Source organism: Ambystoma mexicanum, chromosome 5p, assembly GCF_040938575.1.
Source record: "Ambystoma mexicanum isolate Mex_15411 chromosome 5p, UKY_AmexF1_1, whole genome shotgun sequence".
In the NCBI taxonomy this organism is placed as follows: domain Eukaryota; kingdom Metazoa; phylum Chordata; class Amphibia; order Caudata; family Ambystomatidae; genus Ambystoma; species Ambystoma mexicanum.
In genome coordinates, this window is record NC_090930.1 from 390,049,811 (window position 1) to 390,067,980 (window position 18,170).

The following is an 18,170-nucleotide window of genomic DNA, read 5'->3' on the forward strand; positions in this document are numbered from 1 at the left end:
TATCACTTCCAACAATAACCAATTGTTCTTCCCTGCATAGCCACAAACTTCTCCAGTGCTCAAGGACCTTGAAATGCTTTTCCCCCATTCCCAATTGCCGTAATTTGGCTAGGACCAAATAGTCCACACCTTATATTGAGCTGATTGAAAACGGGCTGCATTGCTAAAAATTGCTTTTGCTGCAGTGCAGTATCTCCTACTACATCATGAGTTATATATAGCATTCCATGTAATTTGGTCCATTGCCTTGGTGGCTTGCATAGCATCTCTAAAATGAAAATATTAAAAAATAACACTATTATACCCTTAGAATGTGCCTGGTGATTTTAGGAAGAGAACATGGTGCATGCAGTGAGTGATTTATATTCTGATCATCAAGGTACTTTTCACCATAAGTAATTTTTGGAACAAGGAGGATAAGGTAGATCTGCAGATGAACCCACAGATTCCACCAGCATCCCATAGAGATAAACGTTGTTCCTGTAGATTGTATTTTCTATTAATAATTAGGTGGCCCCATCTATACAAATATTGAAGTAAGATATTGAGTACCGAAAGCAAAGTTTTCCAGATATTGCTTATTTATCATCAACATCATTTGATTCGTCCACACATCTCCATGCTGGTGTGGCTCCCATTTATCTTCAATGCAGTTTTCACACAGACTTTCAAGCAATTAAGATTTCAGACACCCATCAATCTCTGTAACAATAGTGGCAATGTGGTTCAAAGCATAAGTCATGCACCATGATAAACACAGTGCCAGGGTTGCAACCTGGTGTGAGTCTCATCAACTGGATAACCCCAAATTCAAAATGGACCCCAAGGTTGGACCAACACTGCAGCTGGCACTTTCAAGTCCATCTAATCGTACTTGTTACCTATGGCATGTATTTACAATTCATATATTAATTTGATTTTGGTTTATCCTCATCATTTCTGCAAGTGCTTTTATATACCCTAATGTGTTGGGTGCATGCAATAAGTGCCAGCATTAAGTCCCATTAAGTGCCAGTGAGTGTGTAAAGTGTTACTTGTTTATTAAGTATTCTTTTTTATTTATCACCACCTGTTTTGCAGTGCACATTGATGCATGGGGCACAGTGAATTTATATGAACAGCAAAAGGTATGTTATGAACAAAAACAATGTACAGAACATTTCTCTTTGAATCCTAACACCACCACCTTATTTTAAAGTATTTCTGAAGCTGAAAATCAACCTACCTCCTCCTTACTCACCTCCCCACCCATTCCCCTGCTGTTGGTACCGGGCAGAAAACTTATCCCATATGAAAAGATGCAGGGTGCAGAAATACATAGCAACCAGTGCTGCTCTGAGCATGTCTGATTCTGTTTCCATTTACGTTCTTAAAAAACAAACATATAAGAATTGACATAGCTAATTTTGGTTTGTATTGGGATTTACCCAGCACACACCACATAGCAGCTACTGCCATCATTTGCTTCATATCAGTTACTATCACATATCAAATATTGGCCTACAAAGGCAAGATTGGGCCCCATTACAAATTTGGCAGCGTGGGAAAAGAGTGGTGGTAGTTCTGTTACTGCCACTTTTCCCGCACCACCAAACTACAGGTTTGCCGGTGGGGTGGTGTAAGGGGTCAGAAATGAGAGGCGGACACATTTTAGATGATTTCACAAATGTTGCCATTTTATTGAAGTATAATTGTTAACAAATGCCTCACTATCCATACCCTATTGAGGATTTCCCTCCCTTCTTGCACAGAAAATCTGGCCCTCACAATTAAACACAAAATACACAAGAAGATATATGGCAATTTACAACAATTCCTTGCACTGGTATTTCCAATATTCACAGTCTTTCTTTGTAACCTGGTAAACTACCCTTCCCCAGGTTTCAAGTTAGGTTTTAGTTCCAAAGTTCAACAATAAGAAAAAAGGAAATCCGGGTTTGCAACACATTTACAATTCAGTTTTTGTCTCCTTCACTTTGTGAAAAGAAAGTTCAGTTTCACCGATATTCAGCCAACAGAACAACTTCTTATCCTTCATTAAGTAATGATGTCCACTTCATCAATCAGCATCAACATTGTTCTGTTTCACCATGTTTTCCCACAACTTATACATGCCAGAAAAAGAAATACAGTTCCTTGTAAAAGAATCACAGCTTCTTGATAACACATCTTAAGTTTCATTATAGCATTAGGAATCAATTTGTGAAGATGACTTCAAAGCCACCAGTGTTTCTTGCCTGGACCACTCTCATTCCATATTACCCTCTGCAAGGACTCATCATATGGGTCTACTCTCCTGCCCCATAGTGTACCACTTTTAATTGGGCTTCTGAAGTTTCAAATCTGCTGACAACCAAAAGTCTTATCACAATTTCATCAGTTTGTAACTGTGTGATCTGTATCATCTTCTCAGAAAATACAATTTCTACATTAGTGCACCCCAGCACCTTCAGGTAGGCAAGGCACTCTTCCTCTGAATATTGCACCTTTCAGAAGGGCAGCCTCTTTTGTCTTTCTGCCACATGCACAACCAATATTGCCCCTAAGGATAGTATTCTGCTTTCCTTCCTTATGGCTTTGGTAATGTGAGCTTTATAAACATTTAGGGAACACTTACAATCAGCAGACTTCAAAATTTAGTACAACCTTGCATTCACCCTTGTGCTATAGGCCCCCCGCCCTAAAGGTAGTTTATAGGTATGTCTGAGGTTAGTCTCTTTCCGGCTGAGGATAGCACTTGCTCAACACTTAGCTTGGGCAATGCTGGTATCCCTTTAGGTATATGGCAGTGCTCGCACCACTCTTGATTTTGGGAAGTGCTTGTTTTGCTCTTAGTTTAGGCAATGAGCATTCCGCTATTGGCGTAGGAAATGCTTGTTCCACTATTAGCTCACAATTCAATATTTAGTCACTTGAATTCTGTGATACATTAACTTCAACCACTTTACAACTTACTCTTCAGTTAAACTTTTCTGCAGCGATACTTTTTATGAATACTGTTCAGACTGATTTTCTATACTCTGGCCTGGTGGACAGATGTATAGAAGGCCAACCTATATTGTGACAGGGACAACTCTGGGAAGCTGTAGCCAAACCAGTTTAAGGTAGCAGTGACAGGCAGTCTAGGCTAAGTTCTTCAGAGGGGTGAGAGTGTAAAGGGTCCACAATGAGGTCACACAATGGGAGTCACAAATTACACTTAGACAGGATGTATAAAAATACAGTTATTTAATTATGGCCAAACACACTATAAGAAAAATGAATACAAGCAAGTAGACTTATCAACCAATACCATCAAACTAAAATACATATATACAGTCACAGGTTCAGGTGCATAATAACAATCAAAATACTCCTGCAAAGGAATTAATAGGTGAGTATCACACCCAAAAAGGTCCACAAAGATTGTCCCTAACTAATATTGTCAAACCCTAAGTTGCCTGGGGCCTTGTGCCCTATTAAATTGTTCAGGATACAAAGACACAGAACTCAGGAGGCAGGAGAAAATGTAGGCAGGGTCTCTGGGGTCCAGTGATGGATTCTTAGAGTGAGGGTTCAATTTAGAAGAGTGCCCAAAATTACCCCCAACAGTCAGAAGTCTTGCCAAGGCAAGTAAAGGCAAAGCCAATAGTGTTAGAATACAGGTCATTATAAGTCCATTGACTTATAATGAGAGTGCAGGGGTATGTTAAAAGCTCAGTAACTGACCCCCCTCACTCTGAATCTTCCCAAGACTTTCCAGAACAAAGGAAGGGTGCTTGGCTTGCTTTTCCAGCTGAATTCCGTGGTCCTTGATTTTCACAGGTTGCAGGTTCGAGTTATTCTCCGGTTACGATCTTTTGCTGGTACAAGGATTATTGATGATGAAATGCAGAAACAGACCATGCAGCACCCTTCTCGGGACTGGAGGCAGGTCAGAAAAGCAGGTTTTGGACCGTGCATGCTGCACACAATGATGCTGCAGTACTCAGTAGCCGCGGTCAGACTTTCTGGTCTTTCTCGGGTCCCCTTGGTGCTAGGATGCCGACATTTCGCAGAGGTTGTTGGTGCAGCGGAAGCTGAGAGTGTGCCAGGTTTCAGGTGGAAACTTAGAACGGCAAAAAAGATAACCCAGTAGACCAAAAACGAAGCTGCTCAGCCGCAGGACGATTCCCGGGCACTTCTGAGGGCAGTTTTTGTGCTGGGCACTGAGTAGGCTTCGGGAATGGATGGTCCCTCCACGCCTGGGGTCGTAGCACCTCCACAGGCCTACTGAAGATCACAAGACAGACACGGCTCCACCAGGACTGCAGCAGAAGTTGGTTTCCAGGCCTCCTTCAGACAGGTTTCAGGTTTCTTTGCGAGTCTTCTCAGCTGGACAGATTCTTGGCTCCTTCAGGTTCTTCCAGGATCTCTGAGAAATGCATGCAGGGGCCCTCTTCCTATCCTGAAAGCCAGGCAGGAGTCGAAACTCCCACTAGCCAGTGGCAGAACTAGCCCACACAACACCCCACAGTGGTCCAATCAGGACCACTGGCAGGAACGCTCATGCATACCACTCAGATACACAGAAGCTAGGATGTGTATTACGGTCAGACTGACCAAGCCCACATCCTGCCTGCAAACACACGAAGCCCTACAGTAGCCCGCCAAAAGTTACTGCTTTCCCGGGCACTTATAAGGATCTTTCTGGCCTCTGAGGCCAGGAAGAAGGCTAAACAACAAGATGCAAAAAGAATGGGCGAAAAACCTTGTGGCACGGCCATGCGGCCATGTTTGACCAGTAGCCACAGTAAGTAGCCAAACGTGGTAAACGCGGTTAGACTAAAACGAAATTCCCCAAAAAGTTGGGAAAAACCACTGCTGCCACCAGCCCATCTTTTAAGCACTTCTCGTGTAACCAAAAATCATTTGAGTGTTAGTCTAGGGCAAAACAAAAATTAACCCCATTGCACTGCAGTGCAACATGTAACATGTGGGCAACGGTCAGTACAGTGAAGCTTAAGGCTTCACTGCACTGCAAAACGTACAGGTCAGATTGAAAAATAAAAGCAAACAGTTTGGGGGTTCCATAAAGATGGAAGGAAAGGTGCAGTAAAGAGAATCTTTCCTAACACATATGCCTTCAGTCTGTCACCAGTTTTCAAAAGTGAAAGAATATATTAACGTGGATTCCCTTTTACGCAAATGCTATAGGAAGGGTTCACTCATACACGAGTGCTACTTTTACAATTGGACTGCATCAGGTTCTGTTTTGACACACAACCTTCCTCTGTAAAGGTGTCCATGGCCCGCCACACAGTCACAGAGCTTCTTTCACTCCTGGGATCTTCCGCTGCACTCTACCACTTGGCTACGGTACCCAGCACACTTTAGGCTGTGCAATTCTGCAATTAGGTATACTTGGGGACAAGCAGTCTTCCTTCATGCCTTCTGCAGCGCAAACTCTGCACTTTAAAATTTGGGGAAACAGGACTCTCTCAGGACAGGCAGTTGATATCTACTTGGGCAAAGTCCTGGCATCCCTTCTGTTCATCCACTTCTGTCTGTCTTACCAGCACTGTGCTCTGCTGCTGCTTCTTCTGTGACCACTGCGTTCACAGTTCCATCTCCATCTACACCTAATGGCCTGCACCTGAGGGGGCCTTTTAAACACCACTGCTTCCCTCAGGTGTGGGTCATTAGGCTTAACAGGCTGAGTACTACTACAGCATTCCTCTTCAGAACTAATCCTCATCCCAGTATTTAGGGGAATATGGGACTTGTAGTCCCAACCAACAAAATTTGGTATTTTTATAAAATTCTTATTTTTATGGGTATATCTTTTATTCCTAAATGCATTTAAAGCAAACTCATTAAGGTTTGCTTGAAAAGAGGAAGGCAATTTGTTTAAACCATTATTGAAGGTTTCCTCTTCCTATTCCTTTGGGAGTAAAAGGGATTTTTAATCTTAGAGGTTTCAAATGGTCTTTGCATCTTTCTAATATTTAAAGGTGTCAGTCACATAAGCTTGACCTAGATCCACAGGTGTATTATGTGCTTCAAATACATCATTACGAAAATAAGCCATTTCCTGTATTGGCACCTTTAAAATGTTCTTCCCTTCCAAGGATAAATACTGTGTCTCATACTCCTCCTGTTAAATGCACTAGTCTCCTTTTGATTGGTCTAATGCTAGCCTGATTTAGTGGAGCAATCCCTGCTCCTGGCCGGAGTGGACTTTGCCCTGTTGATGTCACACCCAAATGACTTTGCTCCATAGGAAAGAGAGGGGACAGGAATGGGAAAGAGAGACAGCAAGAAACAAGATGTCAGATGGCTTCACACAGTGACCAGAGCCCTCCTGCCTATCCTACTCCTAACACCTCCCTTCCTTGCTGAAAACATAGGCCTTTAGACATACAGCACCATGGTGTGAGACTACTCCTTCTGAATGGGTATGCCCCTTTGAAACCTGCGCCCAGGACAGCTTCCTGTTGTGCGGCTGTATCCAGGGGAGGGTATTTCCAGGGTCATGATCATCTTAATATTTTGGTACAGGGGACATATCTAAAATGCCCTCCCTGTGCTGCTGTGGTCGAGTGGGCATCTTGTGACCTTTGATGCTGCAGGACAAAAGTACACTATGCCAGTTGAATAGGCTGTATTTAAAGCCGCCCCATAATGAAAGTAATTTAGGGGAAATTAAAGAGACAGACCCTATACTGCAATGAGAATTATGAAACAGATGGGTTTTAAATAATTTAAGCCTACATGTTAGAGCATTATTGAAAAGTGAGTGCCAATCCTTTCTCACAAATAACCTGTCACACTCTACAAGGCGAACATCCATTCAGTCTCACTTAAGTAATTTCGGTAATATTGTTTTCCGTTTGTAAGAACTAAGATTTCCCTATTTATGGGAACCCAAACTTGTAGAGCAGTGATGTGCCTCCTATCTAAAAGAGATACCAATATTATCTGCAGAAATGTATTTCTATCTGACCCAACTAATAATGCCAGTAGTGATTTATGCCAAACAGATATATATTCAGAAGGGGTATTATCTCTTGGATTCTTCCCACAACTGTGTATAAGTTATTTGATTTGTTATCAATAAAAAAAAATTCTACTTAATAGTTGCGCCTTGTGGGGTTTGATTTTTTTGTGCATGATTATATCACAACATTACCGAGTGACGTAGGTGGTCCTCCACCCCGTGGAATACAGTTGCACTGTTTTGTGAATTGCCCGAAGGGAATAATGTACTTTAGGGTGCCGTTTAAGTGTGACAGATCCCTATTCCTCAGCATTACTTTTTACTGTATTTTCCTTTCAGACAGAAATTCCAGCCCATTGTTTACATGAATTCGATTACTGTGCAACAAGCGTGCAGTTCACCTCAAAATAGTCTATCTAATTTGAATTTTATACAGATGATTCAACTCTTTAAAATCGTATTTCTTTACTACGCATACATGTCTTTTATGAACAAATATTTTCACCAGCAGATTTACAGGCTGATTCATGGAATAATTGTGTGCCGAAATCGGTGGCGCAAGTGAGAAAAATCCAGTGCATATGTGCAAATCGCATGCAAGCGATTAATAGAAGTCTGTGCGTGTGTTTTCCAGGGAGCTGCGCCGAAACCGCGCATGGAGCACACGGACACACACATCACTGAGACATCCCGAATGCTGTGCACGACGCGCACAGCGAAAGCACACAACGTGTAGCGCACACACCAAAAAGGGGGCAGAACACGCGGAATGGGGAACAACCTGTGAAAATGAGGGTGTAGCTGAGTAAGTACTGCTGGGTGATACATGGAATTCCCACACGCGCGCAAACAACACGTATTCATGGAATCGAATAGGGGAAACCCGCGCACACCAAAAGACACGCACAGGCGTAAACACGTCCACCACATGAAGGCAGACGGAAGCGGTCCCATGCAGTATAAAAGTGCGCGCAAACAACAAATATGTATATACAGCTACGATGAATGTCCCATTTCTCGCAGCAGTGATCGTGGGACACCGCAGGAGGAGGAGAATAGCCAGGCCCCGCATTTTTCTTGCCCAGGACTAGCATTTTTGGGATGCCTGATGACCAGGTCTATGGCAGGTATAGGTTTCCACCTCATATCATCCTAGACCTGGTCACCAGGATGAGCTCACATCACCCACCTTGTGCTCCCAAGCACTGTCCCCTTGGAAAAGGTGCTCAATGTCTTGCATTTTTTGGCCACTGGGTCATTTCATCAGACAACTGCCATAGGGTGTCTCACAAGCCACGCAGTCACGCTGCCTGCACCAGGTGTTGGCAATCATGACTGCCCGCCCCTCAGTCTGCAGGCACATAAATATGCCCAGAACACCCGCAGAAAGGCAGGCCATGGTCCAGGATTTTTACAGGGTGGCACACTTCCCCAAAGTGCTTGGTGCCATAGATTTCACCCATGTGGCCCAACGTCCACCTAGGGCCACTGAGAACATCTACCACAACCGCAAGCACTGGCATTCCATCAACGTACAGGTTGTATGTGATGCCCCTGGAATCATCACCTCTGTCTATGCAAACTATACTTGGTCTACCCATGACAGTTTCATATACAGAATGTCCGCCCTTAGCCGGTACTTGGAAGCTGGGAAGCATGGCGACACATGGCACATTGGTGAGTACAAATGTCTGTGCACATGCATGCATGTCACACAGATGAATACACAAACCCAACTAATGACAAGCATCATCACCTCCCCAGGGGACAGTGCCTACCCTTTGAGCACCCACATGATGATGCCAATACGGAACCCCACCACCCCACCCCAGGTAAGATACAACACAGCCCCTAATGCAAACAGGGACACAGTGGAGCGCACATTCAGACTGCTCAAGTCACGCATCCACTCCATTGACCGCTCTGGTGGGCAGCTACTATATGCACCCCCAGTAGTGCAGGATCATTGTGGCAGCATGTGTCCTGCACAATGTTGCAACATGGTGGAAATGGTGGTTCCCCCACATCTCCAACCACAGGCACAGGCGCTGCTCATGGGAGGGGAAAGGGCACGTGGCGAGGCAGCCCCGGACCCTGTCTAGTTTTTCTTGTTTTAGGCGCTCAGTAGCCTGGCCTACACCGACTCTATCTCTTTTCAACCATGGATCAAACACTTAGTTTCACAGAAGAACAGATTCTAGAAATTATTCAGGGTCCCACACTATTTAACCTAGAGGGTGCACAACAAAGTTTAGCATCCACAGCATCAGGGGACGACCTACTTAACCTCAAAAAACATTGCTTTAGAACAGAAGTACACAGACATTTTTTAAGGGAATACCTTAGGGTGAATCTGGTACCAGTTGGTTTGCTAGTTCGTAATGAACCTGCCCTATTCTTGGAAGATAAAGACTATATGCTTGGTTTCAGCAAAATCGCCACTAAGTGTAGCAGGGACCTCATGGTCCTCACTATCACCACCGCCCAAAGAATCCATCAAGACATCTCCAAAGAACTCAAGGAACAAGAGAATAAATTCCTTAATGATGAAAGTTTGGAAAATGCCCGAGAGAAACTGAAAGAAATAAACAAAACGATGGACACCTTCATGAGCAATACACTTGATAAAAAGCATAAAAAACTAGCTAAAGACATAAAACATTTTCATCTTGAATCAGTTTATCCATATCTTTCAGCTGACTACAAGGAGAAAAAGGAGAAAGAAAGGATGAATCAGACAGGACCTCTGAGAAATAGACGCAAAAATGTATCTTTTTGGAATTCCTCAGACTCAGGGTCGTCTGATGACGACCAATCTTACTCAGGTGGTGGACCAATTAACCAGGGGAACCAACAACCACCCCTAATGATGCCTTTTTTAGGCTGAGGAGGATCCAGGGGAGGCTACTGGGGTCCTCCCCAGTTTCAACCAATGCCTCCCTTCAACTACCCCAGCTGGAGGACACCGAACCCGAACAGGAGACAGAGGAAACATTAAATTCAATACCCATATTTAATCTATCTGGTATTCCGTTGACCAAAGAAGAAACATCCGTGCTGTCCAAAGGACTATCCTTTGTCCCAACGAATTACACAGACTGGTTCCAACTTGATCAAGAATTGACTAAATTCTTTCGTACTATTAGAAGAAAGGTCTTCTTCCAGGACAAAGAAGACACCTTGGAACCTGAGGATTCAGGCCTGAGGAAGAAATCAGAGTTCATCCCCAATGACAATGAGATGCCAGCATGTGTCCTTACCTTTGAGAAATGCATAAAACAAGAAATGCTTCAAGCACAGCATGCCTCTTCTCATAAAAGGCATAACCTTAATCAAGGAGAACAGAAGGCATTAAAACAACTGGCAAACAACAATTTGATTGTCATCAAAGCAGCAGATAAGGGAGGGGGAGTAGTAGTGCAAAGCAGAGATCAATACAAGCAAATGGTGCTATTGCTCTTAAATGAAGAGGATAATTACAAAAAACTACGCAAAGACCCAACTACAGAAATAAAAGTCAAAATCAAAGACATTACAGAATTTGCCCTGTCCAATCATCTCCGAAAAAGAAGAAATTTTCTTGAACAATTCGGAAGAGCGGACCCCTGCATTTTACGCCCTTCCCAAACTGCATAAAAATCAGACGATCGCACCAGGCCGACCCATAGTGTCAGGCTGTGGTTCTATATTGGAACCTATTGGTAAATTCATTGACTTCTTCTTGAAGCCCCTCAGTCGAAAAACACCCACCTATCTACGAGATACCATGTCAACTATTAATAAGTTTGAACACCAACCTTTTAACCCTTCTGAAGACATGCTAGTGACTATGGACATTAATAACCTATACACCAGCATTCCACAAGATGCAGCAATTGAGTGCATTAGACATCACCTAACGCACCACATGGCGCAAACTAGAGTCCCTACCAACTTTCTAGCTGAGTTATTGGAACTGGCACTTACCAACAATTTTTTCAAATTTGAGGACACATTCTACCTACAAATCCGAGGTACAGCCATGGGAGCAGCATTTGCCCGCAGCATGGCCATCATTTTCATGGCAGAATATGAATACAACAACGTACTAAATATACGGAATCCATTTCTTGACAACATAGTACTCTGGCACAGATACATTGATGACATCATTTTCATTTGGAAAGGAGAGGAGGACACCTTGACCAATTTCTTTACCTGGATCAATAATTGTACTGAAGAAATAAAATTTACCATCAACAGCAGCAACTCGAGCATACATTTTCTGGATGTAACCATCAGACCTAAAAACAATCGATTGGAATGTACCATGTTCAAAAAAGAAACCGACCGAAATACAATACTTCATTATAAAAGCAATCACCCACGGAATTTAAGAAATAACCTTCCTTATGGACAGTTTTTACGGGTGCGCAGGAACTGCACAGAGCTTGCAGAATTCAAAACTAATGCTTTTGCCCTGGAAACAAAGTTGAAAGCCAGGGGTTACCCCAGAAAATTGCTCAGAGACGCCATGAAGAGAGCCAGATTTACGCCCCGTGAAGCTTTACTTGTACCCAAAATTCACAGCGCCCAGGACGATAACATTATGGCCTGCGTCACAACATTTGATCCCAACACTACCAAACTCAAAAGCCTTATAAACAAATGTTGGCCTCTGATTCAACTTAGTTTGCCGGAAGAACCGATACCCAGAATGGCTTTAAAGAGATCTAAGAATCTCAAAGATATGCTCACCCATGCAAGGATGAGTAAAAACAGCTCTAGATCCTCCTTGTGGAACCTGAGGGAAATCAATGGCCACTATCCGTGTGGGAACTGTTCTGCTTGTAAACAGACCAAAAAGATAACCTCTTTCAACATAGGCACCAAGGAATGGAAACTAAGACATTTTTCCAATTGTAAATCCAGCAATGTAATTTACATAATTGAATGTCCCTGTGGACTGAGATATGCGGGTCAGACATCGAGACCAGTACATAAGAGAATTGGGGAGCATCGATCCCGCATTAGGTGCAAAACTATTACAGCACCACTGGTACCACACTTTCTTGAATACCATCACAATCCGGACAGTTTTGTATGGTGGGTGGCAGATAAAATACATAACACCAATAACCACAGCAACTCTTTGAACTTCAAAGAATCCTGGTGGATGTATAAACTTCAGGCCATCACACAAGGCCTGAATGAAGCACAACCACAGAGCCACTCTCAATGATCTCTCAATCTGACTACCGGGGCACATACACATCAGTCCTCCCCATACAGTTTACTGATATTGGGCACAGTATCCTATATTCCACACCCAGACGCCGAGTCCCGTGATATCTCTCATTCGGCATAACTAAGCTGTTGCTAAGCAACTAGGACGCGGGCCTCCCGGAGCGCATGCGCCGGTTGGGCGCTGCTTCTCCGAGCATGCGCTCCTTTCGGGGGAAGCCTGTCGGCCCGTACGGGCTGCGCCGGCAGCTTTCCTCCCCACACTCGGGGACGTCGTTATCCGGTGACGTCAGCCCGAGGCGGGGCTGCTGAGCATGCATGTAAAAGCAGCACCTGCATTTTGACGCATGCTCAGTACAGCGTAATGAAACACAGCTCCAGTCTCTGACCAGAGATCAGACGGAGCGCCGGATCGTCCTACACATCCGAACAAAAGGTAAATGGACACACGGGGAGCCAGATACTATCTGACTCCTGAGTTTTTTAAAGGTCCAGTTTCATCTGGTTCCTTAGGCTTTTTCCTGCCAGAAACCAGGGATTGTTTATGTCATTTTTCCGACTTCTCTGTCTCTCTGTTCCACTGTTTAGGCAGACGTGGGCAGATCCTTTTGAATCCAACATTCGGGACCTCCCCAGCACGCCACTTTACAGCCACTCGGCGTACAGCAGTAACAAACCACCATATTGGGGTGGGTTTGCAGCAATACCTAAAGGTATTTCGAACTTCCTTACTCCATGTTTATATCATTTGGTCCAATGGAGTAGGTCAGTTGAGTTTAACAACATTTGTACTTTCGTAGGCCATACCATAGCAATCAAATGCTGTGTTTCTCCTCCATCTAGTACACTGTGGCACAAGCCCATAGAGGAGGATTTTATTGTATTTTATCTTTGCTTCCATTTATGTCAGACATTTATCCAGCACTCAGGCCGGTGTAGGGCCACCCCCTGTTCCCCTTCACAATTTAACTAGACACTTGTTCTGTAGTTTTCAGTAAAGGGTCTTGTATCCCTGTGACAGTAACATATGTATGTACATGCCCTCCAACTATGGTGCATCCTACAATCCACTTTAGTAACTCGAGCTCCTCTTAAATTTCTTACAGGGAACTCCACTCCGTGGCTCCATGAAGAAGGCTGTGATCCATCAAAGCCGAAATGTCCTGGGACCCCGCCACCATCCTGGTGGGCAGGGATCCCCTTGAATCTTAGTTAAGATCTATTTCAGAGACGTCGATCAAATACCATTTTTTGGTCACCCTTTAGCCTGGTTATGTTACTATTAGAACAATATAAAATCAGAATGTATTAGTAGGTAACATGATACCTTCATACTACTGTTATATTTTGGATTAATGTCAATATACAGCTCATGCTTGTATGAACTGACTTTACTTTCTGTTTCATGCCTTGCATCTTTATTGTTTTATACTTTATTGTCTATTAGGGGTGAAATATGTGCAAACGCCCCCTGTTTTGTATGATATTTACAAGTTTTCATAAATTGTTTAAAGAAACAAGGACAAGCCACTTAATAAAAGCTTGTCTTGCATAAACTAATGACCTTGTACATGTGGATGATTATTGTTGGTTTTCATGTACTGCTATCTTTGGTAACTGTACAAATTGCGACACCCAAAGATAGGATACTGTCTTTAAACTTATACTGCAAAAAATATATTGTAGTCAGCTTAGACTTCCCCAGTCAGGACAATCCCCTCTTGTTGTACGCATTCGGACCCAGCTTGTGGCCACATTTCTCACCTAAACTCCCACTCCTCCGGAGTACACACAGGCCTGGCACATACCAGGTGACAATTGATGATGACAAAGAGACAGTCAGCTGTCACAACCTTACCACCCTGAGAATGTTTCCACGGAAGTGCTACATTGTGTGCATCCCTAGCTTCTTAAACATAACCAATCCGGTGTGACCAAAAGGAACACATGAAAGGTGCATATCACACCCCCCCCCTGCAAAACAGGCCATGAAAATCACTGGTATGTCACCCAAACCCTCCCAACCCCCATCACCCTCGTCGGTCACACCATGGCATTGCATGCAACAACAAAAGAGCAAACCAAATGCACAACACATGGCAAATTAGTTACAAAGTGCCACGTAATAAATGGAAACAGGTCTGAGACAATCACACCTGACAAGGAATCAGATGAAATTACTGACCAACAAGCTCCCACACATACAAAGTCATACACAAATGCATGCCACCAGCGGTGCCATCAACAAAAGACAGAATGCCTGTTGGCATGCATATTGGCCAATCCAAATCAGCAAATCCCAAAACCATGTGCTCTGTATGTCCCCTGCAACACACCGTTCAGCACACAGCACAGTGAGCGGCCATAGTGTTGGGGATACATCTTGAGCATCATATAAAAAAGGACAAGCAACAAAAATCACCCAGTGACGCATGAACACGATCCAAAAATGGTAAGTGATCATGCGTTGCAGGTACACAGCATGGCAGAGAAGGCAATCTGTGTGCAATGTGTAGGCATGGACAGATGGTTGTATGTGTGGTGGTACATTGTGTAAGTGTGTGTGTCAGTAGGGACATGCACTCAATACATGCATGTGACATGAAGTGACCCTCAGTGTTCTGTACACATCACATGTGAACATTGCCCATGTGGACACCCCAGTGTGTCAAACCACACAAATCCCCTGTCACCTGAAAAGTAAACCCAACACAAGAACAGCCACTGACAAGCAGAACACATCATGTACATAGTACCCCACATTGACAATGTCAGACAGTGACTTATCACTTTAGCCCAAGCGCACTGTCCGACAACAAAAGCACCCACCTCATTTCCTCATCACCTTGACCTTCAGAAGAACTGTCTCTGGGGTCCGTCGGCTTCTTCCTTCTAGTCTACCTGGCTTCAGGATTCCCCTTCCCCTTGGTTTCCTTGTTCTTCCTTTTGTGTAAATACGGTCTAGCCCCCTCAGAGGCCACCTTGACCAGTAAAAATACCAAATCGCAGAGAACTGCAAGGAGCCAAACCCCCAAACCAGGAAAAAGCATTGAGGCACCAAAAAACCCTGGAAGAGTCCCCAGTAGATGACTTGAAGTTGTAGAATATGGACAAGTACATGTCCAAGCTGAATGATAAAATAACTCCCAAGGTTGCACAGTTGTACAATAGTTCAACAGGATGGGTAGGAATTTGAGTACACAATAATCAATGAGGATGCCACAACTGATGGGTAGAGCTGAAACCTGAGTAGAAAATAACTAAGGAGGCTGGCACAACTGGATGTTTGAGCTGAAACCCAATCAATCCTTGATGGCGTGAACGGAGAAGTGCAGAGACAGCACAAGTCTGGAAAGGGACAGTGAATGCAAGATTGTCAGAAACAGCTGACACCAAGTGAAGACCCAGAACAGTTGAATAGCTTTGGTAAAAGGCCAAAGTGAACATAAAGGTATGGATGGAATATAGGAAAAATAGGATGAGCGAGAGAGAGAGATGCTGTGGTACAGAAGTGTACCGAGGCAAACTGAGGCAGCGTACGAGTATGTGGAAACAACTGGCTGAGAGACGGGCGGACAGATCTGCAACAAGGACAGTAGCAGGAAGAAAAACACAGACTGAAGGCACCAGAGTGTGAAAAATTAGTAAAAGAGCTGTAGTCCAGTAGGAAAACTGTGCCGTCACGCAGCAGCAAAGTCCAAGAGGGAAGACAGATACAATGTGCCATCCAAATGGAACAGAGTGGAGAAGTAGTCTAGGCGTACATCTCAGGTGAGGACTGGACCGTGAGTTGTGGTTCTTGGGTCACATTCCTAATGCTTCCACCTTTGCCACAATTTCCAGGGGCTGAACCTAACTCGTACCAACTTGACATTGTCACCACCCAGCCCCCTCCCACCATCAGTGTGGCTTTGACAGCTAAAGGGTGCAGGCTATCATCTACAGCATGAAGTGCATCAAGCACGTATACAGGCAAGAAATGAAACAACATCATAATCAACTTCAATAAATGCATAGTTAAAAAATGTACTCACCAAAATTGATTGCAGACATGCCGTGGAGAAAACATCCATAATCCCCACTAGGGGTGTAAACACAAGTAGTACAGCAGCAGACTGGCCACAGATATGACGAAAGTCCAATGCCCTTGTGTAAATTGATGTCACACTGAACCATCCTTGCAAGCCCATGGAAAGGGAAAGCAGGAGTGGCATATGTATCTGGACCCATAGCCACAAACACATACATGAGACAAGCTTGTATGGGCCCAGCTGGAACAACAGAGAGTGGATGCTTTCAAAAGCCACGAAGCACCACACCGTCACATGAATGCACAATAGACAAGCAATATATATATATTTTTTAATTCCCACTTACGACCCGGGGGGGCACCCATGAGGGGAGAGGTACAGGGTGCACCTCAACACCCACATACAATGATGTTGAGATAAAAAAAAAACTCCATGGGTTCAACGCCTGCACGGACGACCTGTGTGGGAGATAAGTCGTCGTCCTGCTCATCCTCTGGATGGAAATGAGAAGGTGGACGTGGTACAGTTCCCTGACCACGCCTATGCTCAGCTTGCCCCTCGACAGCAGCAAGCCTGTGGGTTTGGTAAGCCCGGTCCTGTGTGGCGATGGCACGTAGGTCAACATGCAGCACCACACATGATACGCGTGCTTCCTCTTGCAAGGTAGCATGTGTAGCACAGAGTTCTACCTGCATGGCCTCGCATGACATCTGGAGCACCTCCCGGCATTCACGTAGCTCAGCCAAGATGGTGTTCTCAAGCTGCTCCAACCTCTCCTTTGACCGCTGCCTTTGGGACATGTTGAGCACACCCAGAGTAGATCTGAGGGATTGATTTTCATCCCTCAGGGCCTCCATGTGTGCATCTGCATGAACAGCAAGTGCTTGATGCACAGATTCCATTTCAGCCCGGCGTGCCCTGTCTCAGGCCGCCATGCACAGCCTGAGTGAGCGGCCTGTGGACTGTGCTGCCTGCTACTGGAGCTCCACCTGCCTAGCAGGGGGGAGCATGGATTGGGCCACATGTTCCATGGCCTGAGCAACCTTATCAATAGCTGCCCCCTGTTGCTGTGAACTGGCATACATGGATTGCTCCCACTCAGTATACTCCAGTGGCGCACGGCCACTGCATTGCCGGACATGACACCCGTGGGGCCCAAAGAGGCGTGGTCCTCGCTGGATTGGCACCGCCAGCGGCTGCAGGACTACATCCCTCTGTTGACATGATGCCCCAGGCACATCAGCAACTGGTGTGGAGTGTGACTGTGCATTCAGAACCACCACAGGCGGAGTTTCCAACACTGTCTGACCCCTCAGTGCAGGTGTCGCAGACAGAAGATCGTCCACATCAGGATCACTCACCAGCGATGAAAGGACATGACGCGCATCCAACTCAACATTGTGCTCAGAGTGATCATCAGAGCTTGACTGACTGCCAGCCCTGGACACGATGGTCTGGAGCACAAGTGAGTTCTCATGGTCTACCACCCCACGACCCCACTTGCGCCGGGTTGCTGATGTAATAGCAAACCCCGTGTCTGGAATGACATCACCATCCTCTGACTCCATTGCATCATCACCTGTAACATGAAAAAAAAAACATGAGTACACATGTCAGAAGCAGATAACCCACACACACACATAGACATCACATCGACTGCCAACACATGAAGCAGACATGTTACACACAACTGAAATTCCAGCATGCATCCAGTGGCATTGATATGCAATGGCATCCTGAAAGCAGAAATGGATGCTTGTAAATTGCGAAGCCTACACATGTAATGAATGTAGTATATCACCTCCATCACACACCACCTCTGTTAGGCACATATCACAGGCAGAAATGACATATGGCAGCAAAGAGATGGCACGTACCATAAGCATGATCCACGGTGTTCCTTCTCCATTACAGAACATGAAGATCGCCGCCATACTAAAATGGCCACCAGTTTTGTT